Genomic DNA, 10338 nt, shown 5'->3' on the forward strand with positions numbered 1-10338 from the left:
AGTTGACATGAATGTGTTAATAACATAATAAACATACAATTTTTTTTTTTTTAATAACAGAACATACAATTTAGATTAGTAGCTTGAATGGTTTATCTACAAAATACAAAGAGTCAAAGATACTCCTATACAGAGTCGTGGATATTGTCTGCCACGTCAATTACAGGTACATCTCATGTTTTGACATTAGAGTTTGATATACATGGAAGGTCTATTATTAGTCTATAGATCGCAGTTATCTGCGCCGTCAGATTCGACTCATCACGTTTGACTCTAGTAAGTAGGATTTAGGAATAGCTTAGGTTAAAACTCACGATAACTTACCACATTACGATAAAATATACTAGGTAAATGCTAAGAGCATTCACATTTAGTATTTTTAGACTATTCTATTTTACCATCTCAAAAAATTATTTTATCAATTATCTCATATAATTTTACAATATACCCAACATCCCAATTTTTATTTTCCTATTTTACTCATTAAAATAATATAATGTTACTACAGTATCATCATATATTTTTAAAAAGTAGCTACAATACCATTAAAATAATAATTTGTGATCTAAAAAAGTTGCTACAGTGCCATCCTATATTTGCGATGGCACTGTAGCACTATGCCAAAAAAATTTAGTATATCCCATGTTTACCAGTACAGCTATAGGATGCTTTTGGGTTGAATTGTAAATTAAAGCTTACATTTGGCATATTCAAGTGCCAGAGCAAATGCTCTAACGAATGAAAATGGTTAACAATCCATTTAAAAAAAGTATTTATGGGAAAAGAAATGCAATTAATATTTTGACCGTTTTTTAATTTCCCATAAAAGTAATGTAAAAGATTTCTTAAAATAAATTGTTAACCATTGCCCTAAGGGCACCTGTTAGCATGAATCAATATACTATAGAATTTCAACTTTATAATTTATAGTGTCTATTTCATGATGATTACTCTCTATTATCATAAGTTCAAGACCTGTTAATTTTTTACTTGAACTTTGAACTCTTTCTCTTTTATGAAGAACATTTTAAAGATAGATTATATTATAAAATTTCAACTTTATAGTTTATAGTGTATATTTCATGATAATTACTCTTTATCATCGTCAGGCCAAGACATGGACACCCGTTGATTTTTTACTTGAACTTTGAAGTCTTCCTAAGGTTTTTTTTTTTTTTTTTTTTCTTCAAATATGTTTAATCTTAGATTACTTATAGTTGACAATGTGTTTATTTCAAATGACCTCAATTATCTTCCCATTGATATGAGATTTCTTGATTGGTTTGAGTATTTTTCAAAGATATTTGCCATTTGTTTTCAACCAATATAGCTTGTTCTTAATTTATAATATAGCAAATTTAAATGTGGATGGGGTTTGGATCCTATATCTTTATGTGATGATTGCTATTTCTCATCAAGTTTGACACTTATTGATTTTTGGTGTATGCAATATTTGAATCTCATATCTCTTTCTCCATGATAAAAAAACCTTACTAGTTGAGCTAACAAAAACTTATATTTAGGCAACTGATTTTGGGGAGATAAGCAATTACAAGAGCACTTTTTTTTTTTTTTCACCTTATTAAAAGTGTTTAATGATAATTCGCCTTATCAAAAGCCATATAGCTTAATCTGTACACGCACTTGAAATTGTGGTTGACTATGTTTATGATTTATATCAATAGTAAGAAACTCTATGGTAGACATTCTTCACTTGAAAAATGATTAACTACGTATTTGGTTCCTAATCTTTACACTATATGTCAATTTGATTTTTAACTTTTCAAATGCATCGTTTTGATCCTTACCTTTTTGGTATTGTGTCAAAATGGCCTCTATTATTAAATAATGGATGAAAAATGCTGACGTGATTGACGGCTTAAATAAAAAATTGTTTTTTTTATGCCACATCAATAACATGTGTATTGCCAAATGGAATAAAAAATGGTACCAGAGCTTCTTCTTCTTCTTCTCTCTTTTTTTTTTTTTTTTTTTTTTTTTTTAATTTTAATTTTTTTTATGTGTATTTGGAATGGTGTTTGAATCCTAGGAAACCCCTGTTAGGGTAACTTCATCTTTCCCGCATGCTTAATGCACTAAGGCCTACACTTATATCAAGGTTGTTGGATGGGACTACACATGATGGGGATATTTGTGTGCATTGAGCTTAAGTTTAGCATTTATTATTTCTATGCTTTTGTTGAGCTACTTTAGCGACTATGTTATCATTATCTTTCCATCATTTATATGTATAAATTTTCAAAATTATTTAAGATCAATAGTCATGTTGTTAATAAATTGTTTAACTTTGAAATTTTTTTTTCTCAAATTTGCAAGTATGAAGAATATATGAAAATGATATAATTTAATAATAGTTTTGTCAAAATTTACATTCAATTAAAAAAATTAAGTGGTGTAATATTATTTAAAGTTAAATCTATTATAGTATAACTTGAATTCATCTCTCTCTCTCTCTCTCCCTCTCCACATATATATATATATATATATTAATCCAAGCTCTTTGGTCTAGTCCATTTCTTGAGTTTCTGCATCCATGTAGTGGTAGTATACTATACGAGACAAAATAATTTGTTTGGGTTTGCCTCCTTGTTCAAAAAAAAAAGACACTGAATCAATGCTAAGGAAAAAGAAACATTTAAATAATCTATATGGAGACATAATACCAATCAGTGGCTGTAGTTTAGTGGTAAGAATTCCACGTTGTGGCCGTGGAGACCTGGGCTCGAATCCCAGCAGCCACAATTTGTCATCAGATATTTTTTGGTCTTAGCTTGCCATATTTTTTGATAATTGTGAAGTTCACTCAAAGCTTTTGTGAAGAAAAACATTTCTGGTCAACGAAAAATCCAATTAAACTATATGACTATTTTTTTTAGAGATTATTTTCTGCTAAAATTTTTCAAAAAGAAACTCTATTTCATGTTACGCTAAATAAATAAAGTTAAGAAACAATATGGCAACATGGAAATTGTTGAAAATAACTTTAGCTTATTGTTAAAGTTCATTACCAAATATAAGAAATTGATAAAAAAATTAAAAAATTATTTCTTGTCAACAAAATATCCAATTAAAAATATGAATTTTTTTAGAGATTTTTTTCCGCTAAAATTTTTTAGAAAGAAACTTTATCTCACACTACACTAAGAAAAAAAAGTGAAGGAGTTATATGGAAACATGAAAATTGTTGAAAACAACTTTATCTTATTGTTTAGTCCAAAAAAAAAAAAAAAAAAAAAAACTTTATCTTGTTTTTGAAGTTCACTACCAAATGTTGGCGAATGAAAAATGTTGGCTAGCTCTTCCTCTCTCTCCCTTTCGCGTGAGGAACAGGAGGAACTGGCCCGTAGTAACAAGAAGGTTAAGAATGTGAATCATGCAGGCTTCAGCGATAGCAGCGATTCAAGACCATCATCTCCAAACCAAATCCAAGGCATGTGGAGTCGAACCATTTCTTTTAAGGACAAGGTTGTGGGTGAGATTCCTGGGGCATACACTCAAGCTTTCAACTTCGGAGACCTCATGGAGGACGATGAGGAGTCGGATGACGAAGTAGAGGCTCTTAAGTAAGGGTTGGTTGCTGTAAAATTCCCGAGAGAGCTCAAATAGAAAATTAGACACCCGTGGGCAAGGGCGTTGATTGTTAAGGTTTATGGAAGGTCGACTGGCTTTAACTATATTCAACAAGACTTCTGGCTTTGTGGAAACCAGCGGGCAGACTTGATTGTGTGGATTTAGGCTACGGATTCTTCCTTACTCGGCTATCTCTCAAAGAAGATTTTGAGAATGTGTTGCAAAAGGGCCCTTGGTTTATTGGCGAGCATTTCTTGTCCATACGACCTTGGGAGCCGAATTTCAAACCGGAGTTGGCGAATGTGTCCTCGATTGCTGTTTGGATTAGACTCAATGGGTTGCCAATTGAGTACTATAATGCTGAAGCACTCTTTCTGATTGGGAAAGCCATTGGGAATGTGTTAAGGGTGGATACTCACACTGCGTCGGAAGCTAGAGGTAGGTTCGCTAGACTGTGTGTTCAAGTTGACGTAACTAAGCCGTTAGTCACAGCTCTTAAGATTGGAAAGCTTGAACAATCTGTGTGCTATGAAGGCATTTAGAAACTGTGTTTTGACTGTGGAAGAATGGGCCATAAGTGGGAAAGCTGCCCGTACTCAATCCGCCAAGATGTACCGCCGAAGGAGACGATGGAGATGGAATCGGAGAAGTACAGTACCCGGTCATGCAATTCTCTGGGGCTAATGCTGATAAGGCAAATGAGGGACCCAGTGAGATCGTGCCTGATATCGTACAGGGTAACGGTGAGAACAATGTACATGATAGTGCATATGATCCGTGGATCGTGGTGAAGCGTAAGGTGAATGGAGCAAAAAACAAAAGTTCCAATATGGGACCACAAGCTCGCCATTACGTTGGGGATGTTCAGTGGACTAGAGAAGGGAATTCAAGGAGTGAACCGGCTGGGCCTTCTAGAGATATCAAAAGGAAAATGTCACCACCTAAGGTGAGGAATAGGGCCCAAGGTGCTTGTAGTGTCACGGAAGTGGAAGGCTTTAAGGAGTTGAAGGGCCTAACTTTTTCAACTCTAAGCCCAAAACCGGTTGAGAATGGAAATAAGGGTATTAAGATGGAGATGCCCAAAATGGCCTCTAAGCCCAGCCCACAAGCATAAGTTAAAGGCAAGAAAGTTCTAGCTCAGTCAAGGAAAACCACAAACGTTGTTGACAGTAGGGACAGTCCACCTGATCTCCAAGTCACCAACAATGTTCTACTCTTTACATCTGCGCCAAGAAGTGTTTCTCCCAATGGCAAATCAGGGTAGGGAGCAGCTACGAACGTCCAATCCGTTAGCATTAAAGATTTGAAGCACGATGGTGGTGGCTCCGAGGATCGCGCCTGTCAATTTTCGTACGCGTCTGAGCTGGGTTTGGAGCTGGGCCTGCCGACGGAGGTGGAGAGCATGGTTGATGATGCTCCCGTTGACCGTAGCAGGTACGGTGAAGGGCGATTGCATGCTGGTGGTCTCCATGTGGAAGGGCAAGTGCAATCCGGGGTGGGTATGTCTATTGGAGGTGCCGGGGATGAGTGCAGCGCTAAAGAATGCTCTGAAGCTACTGGGTTGGGTCTTGTGGGTGATGGTAAAGCCCCCATGTCCTATTGATGAGTGTTTTCGTTCTGCTCTAAATTCCCTTGTGAATATTATTGCCTGGAATTGTCGAGGTGCACGGAAGGCTGCCTTTAAAAGTCATGTTAGAGAGTTGGTTCACAATCATGACCCAGCTATTTTGATAGTGATGGAGACTCGGGTTAGGGGAGATAGGGCGAAGGAGATTACGGACGATTTGCTGTTTGATGGAGTTATTCACACCGATACAATTGGTTATGCAGGTGGATTATGGTTGTTGTGGAATGAAGATAGAGTGGAAATTTCCCAGTTAGCAAACACGGAGCAGGAAATTCACGTGATTGTAAAGGTACGCTCCTTTAATCTTAACTGGTTATTATCTGCGATTTATGCTAGCCCAAGATGCGTTGAAAGACAGGTGTAATGGGGTAATCTTAAGATGATGGCCGAAGTTCATGATTTGTCGTGGGTTATGGCTGGCGACTTTAATGAGCCGCTAATGGAAGGAGATAAATTTGGTGGAAGGGGGTTGAGTGTAAATAGAGCTCTTCAGTTTAAGGAGTGTTTAGATGCTTGTAGCATGATTGACTTAGGCATTTCGGGGCCTCTGTTTACTTGGACTAACAGAAGGGAGATTCAGGCTCTTATTCAAGAGAGGATTGACAGATTTTTTGTAAACTCTCATTTGTGTTTGATGTACCCTGAGGCTCGTGTGGTCCATCTTACGAGGTGCCATTCCGACCACTCTCTGGTTCTGATGGAATTGCAGCCTAGAGTTCATGAGCATAGGAGGAAACTCTTTAAGTTTCAAACTTGTTAGCTGTCTAACTGCACCTTCCCTACCATTGTTAATCAAGCTTGGAGACAGGGCACGGAGTTGGCGCAGGCCATTGAGTCTTTCACTAAAGAGGCAACCAGGTGGAATAAGGAGCATTTTGGTAACGTATTTGCTAGGAAAAAAAACATCATGTCTAGGTTAAATGGCATCCAGAAAGCTATGGCTGTGCATCCCTTGGCTTCTCTTCTTAAACTAGAGAATGATCTCCTTAGTGACCTCAATACTGTTCTGAATCAGGAAGAGGAAATTTGGGCGTTAAAATCTAGAGTGAATTGGATGATTCAAGGGGATAGGAATACGGTTTTTTATCATGTATCTACCTTGGTGAGAAGGAAGAGGAACAAGATTTTGGCTATCAAAGATGCAGCGGGTGAATGGATTCATCAGGAGAAGGCTGTCAAAGAATTTGTGAAGAATGGGTACAGTGATATTTATACCACCTCCTTCTCTAGTGTTTCTGCTCTTCCGCCTACGATTTCTTCTTGGCAGATCAGATTATCGGAGGAGGAAAAGTGTAGTATTAGTGGAGAGGTGTTGGAGGAGGAAATAAAGGCCGTGTTATTGTCTTTAAAAGCTTTTAAGGCTCTTGGGCCGGATGGGTTGCATGCGGGGTTTTTTCAAAGGTTCTGGCTTACTGTAGGTAGCTCAGTTATCTGTGAAGTTAAAAAAGTCTTTGCTGATAGGAGAGTTCCGGACTACCTTAATACTACTCATATTGCCCTTATTCCTAAGATTCAAGGTCCGGAGACTCTCAGTAATTATAGACCTATCAACCTATGTAATACAGTGTATAAAATTGTGTCTAAGATCATTGTTGCCAGGTTGAGACCGTATTTGGACAAACTCATCTCCCCGTGCCAGTCAGCTTTTATTCTGGGTAGGAAGGGTATTGATAATGCTATAATAGCGCAGGAAGTCATCCATTCTCTCAGTAAAAAAAAGGGAAAGTTGGGTACATGACTTTGAAGATTGGCCTTGAGAAGGCGTATGATAAATTGGAGTTGAGCTTCATTCGAGACATGCTTATTAGAGTTAATATGCCTACTAATTTGATCGATACTATTATGAGTTGTGTCACGATGGTGTCTACTTCAATTGTTTTCAATGGGGAAGCCTTGGAGCCGATATACCCTTCAAGAGGGATAAGGCAAGGGGATCCTCTCTCGCTCTATCTTTTTATTCTTTGCATGGACTTTCTCGGGCAGCTTATTGAGGAAAAATGTAGTGCTAAACTTTGGAGTCCAGTCAAAGCTTCTCAAAGAGGCCCCTCAGTCTCCCATTTGATATTTGCAGATGACTTGGTTCTCTTTGCCAAAGCAGATAATGTTAACTGTTGTGCTGTTAGGGATGTGCTTGATGAGTTTTGCAAGATGTCAGGGCAATCAATCAGTGAAGCTAAGTCGAGGGTTTTCTTCTCTCCCAATGTTGATATGGATGATAGGGAGGCTTTTTGTGACATCCTTGGTTTCGCCTCTACCCCCTACCTAGGAAAGTATTTGGGTTTCCCTATTAGACAGCCGGGCACGTCTTCTAGAGAGTATAATTTTATTCTTGACAGAGTAAAACAAAAGTTAGCGGGTTGGAAAGCAAATTTGCTTTCTTTGGCGGGGCGTGCGGTGCTTATCCAAGCTTCCTCTTCGGCTATTCCTTCCTATGTAATGCAGTGTGCTGCTCTTCCCGGAAGAGTTTTAGATGGTATAGACCGGGTGAACTGAAATTTTTTGTGGGGTACTATGGAGAACCAAAGAAAGGTTCATTGGGTTGGATGGCAAAAAGTTACTAGAGCTAAGGAGGAAGGTGGTCTTGGTCTTCAAACGGCAAGAGGAAGGAACATTGCTCTATTGGCAAAACTGAATTGGAGATTGCACACAGAGCAAGATATGCTTTGGGCAAGGGTCTTAAAACATAAATATTGTTCTGGGAGGAGAGCAAAGGCCATAAATGCAGATCGCTTGCCATGCTCTCAGATTTGGACGGCTATTAAGAAAGGTAGGGAGGTATTCAACAAAGGGAGTATGTGGCTGGTGGGGAGAGACAGTAAGCAGAGTTTTTGGTTTGGAAATTGGATCAAAGGGGGTCCCATTCGCCATAGGATCCAAGGCCCGTTAACCCGTGAAGCTGAATTACTTGAGGTTAAAGATGTGTTGACTGATTCAGGTTGGGATTGGGGTCGTATTCCTTTTGCTCTGCCTGTGGATATTAAGAATTTGATTCTAGCTATTCCGGTGTCTATCACAAACAGAGGGGCTGACAGATTAGTTTGGGCTGGCAATACCAGAGGCGGTTTCGATGTTAAAAGTGCTTATAAATTGGCTGAGCATTCCAACTATATGCATGATTTGTCTATGGGGTGGATCTGGAAAACGAATACCTTACCTAGAATTAAAACGTTTATTTGGAGGTGTGTGCATGATAGTATTGGGGTCAAAGGGTGCCTTGTTAGGAGGGGGATGGGGGCTGATGACTTATGCCCAATCTGTCAAGTAGATAAAGAATCAATCTTGCATGCCCTTCGAGATTGTGCTCGGGTTAAGGCTATATGGTTGCAATTGGGAGTTAGTTTCACGAATCGAGGCTTTTGGAGTAGTGACCTTCAAGCGTGGTTAACAATGAATGAGAGTAAGGGCAGCAGGGTGATGTATGGAAGGAATCATTGGAGTATTTTATTCTCCTTTTCTATTTGGATGATTTGGAAAGATAGAAATCAGATGGTGTTCTCTAGTAAAGCTCAGAATCCGAAGCTCTCAGTTGTTATTGAGAATATGTACATCGAGTTCTTGTATTGTGCTAACTCTCCAAGGTGCCCCGTGCCAAGGGTGGTTGTTGCTTGTCGTTGGGAAAAGCCTCCTGAGGGATGGATCAAGTTAAATATGGATGGGTGTGCGGCAGGAAGTATGGGTTTGGCTGGCTGTGGAGGAGTTGTGCGTGATAGTCATGGGGAGTGGATTTCTGGGTTCTCTAGGCATATAGGGATCACTAACAGTTTTGTGGCTGAATTATGGGGATTAAGGGATGGCCTCTTGCTGTGTAGTAACTTGAATATCTCCTTGCTTATTTTTGAACTGGATGCTAAATCCATTGTGGAGATTTTTTGCAATACCGATTATGTTAATGATGTGATCTCTCCCATCTTGGATGATTGTAGGATGCTCATCTCCAAGTTTTAGCAGGTGCAATTTAAACATTGCTTCCGCCAGTCGAATCAATGTGCAGATGCTCTTGCCAGGATAGGTGCTAATCAAGACTTAGATTTTAGAATTTTTGAAAGTCCGCCTGTGGACGTATTTGTTTTCTTTGAACAAGACATTGTTGGTTTGTGCTTTAACAGACTGTGTGCTGCTTCTGCTGCTTCTTCTTAGTTTATGTTATTATCTTTTTCACCAAAAAAAGAAAAAAAGAAAAAAAAAGAAGAAGTTCACTACCAAATATAGAAAAATGAGGGAAAAAAAAGGGCAAAGTAAAACTATTTATTGTCAAAGAAAAATATAATTAAAAAAAATTACTATTTTTGTATAGATTGTTTTCCGCTAAATTTGTTTTGGAAGAAACTCTATTTCACACTAAGCTAAATAAAGAAAGTTTAGAAGCAATATGGAAAAATATAAACTGTTGAAAACAATTTTAGCCTGTTGTTGAAGTTCGCTAACAAATATAGGAAAATGAGGTAATTAAATCTTTCTTGGTCTAAGATTGCCCATATTTTGTTATAAATGTGAAGTTCACCCAAACTTTGTGAGATAATTTTTAACATTTTCTAGTGTTCAATAGCTTTGGAAAAAATAATTCAAATAAAAACTATTTCTTGTCAACGAAAAATCCAATTAAAAATATAACTAATTTTTCAGATCATTGTTTACCACTAATTTTTTTTGTAAAGAAACTCCATCTCACACTACGCTAAATAAAGAAAGTTAAGAAGCAATATGGAGACATGGAAACTGTTGAAAAAAACTTTATCTTATTGTTAAAGTTAGCTACCAAATTTAGGAAAAAAAGATAATATTTTAAAAATAATTTTTAGAAAATGAGTCATTATTTAGAAAACATTAATATTGAAACACCTTGATTATAAGATGCTTTTATAACCCATAATCACAAAAAAAAAAAAAAAAAAAAAATCAAAATGAATATTCCTTAATTTTGAAACTAGGTCAGTAAAAAAAAAAAAAAAGAGTGATTTTTGGTTCTATGGTCTGATTGGGGTTGGGCCAACAACATGATAAATAATATAATTATTTAATTAATATTATAAATAAATACAATCAAATTTATAATAAATTAAAATTCACTAAAAATATGACTATTTTTTTTGAGATTGTTTTCTACAAAAATTTTCGAAAAG

The 10338-nt window shown here is 37.1% G+C and overlaps 1 non-coding gene across 1 annotated transcript; it reads left to right on the top strand.

The window, feature by feature from the left end:
- The first annotated feature begins 2690 nt into the window (after positions 1-2690).
- Positions 2691-2762, top strand: TRNAH-GUG (transfer RNA histidin (anticodon GUG)). The gene has a single exon. It is a non-coding gene; the product is annotated as a tRNA-His (tRNA).
- The last annotated feature ends 7576 nt before the right edge of the window (positions 2763-10338 follow it).

The sequence above is a fragment of the Quercus robur genome, chromosome 8 (genome assembly GCF_932294415.1).
Source record: "Quercus robur chromosome 8, dhQueRobu3.1, whole genome shotgun sequence".
Taxonomy (NCBI): domain Eukaryota; kingdom Viridiplantae; phylum Streptophyta; class Magnoliopsida; order Fagales; family Fagaceae; genus Quercus; species Quercus robur.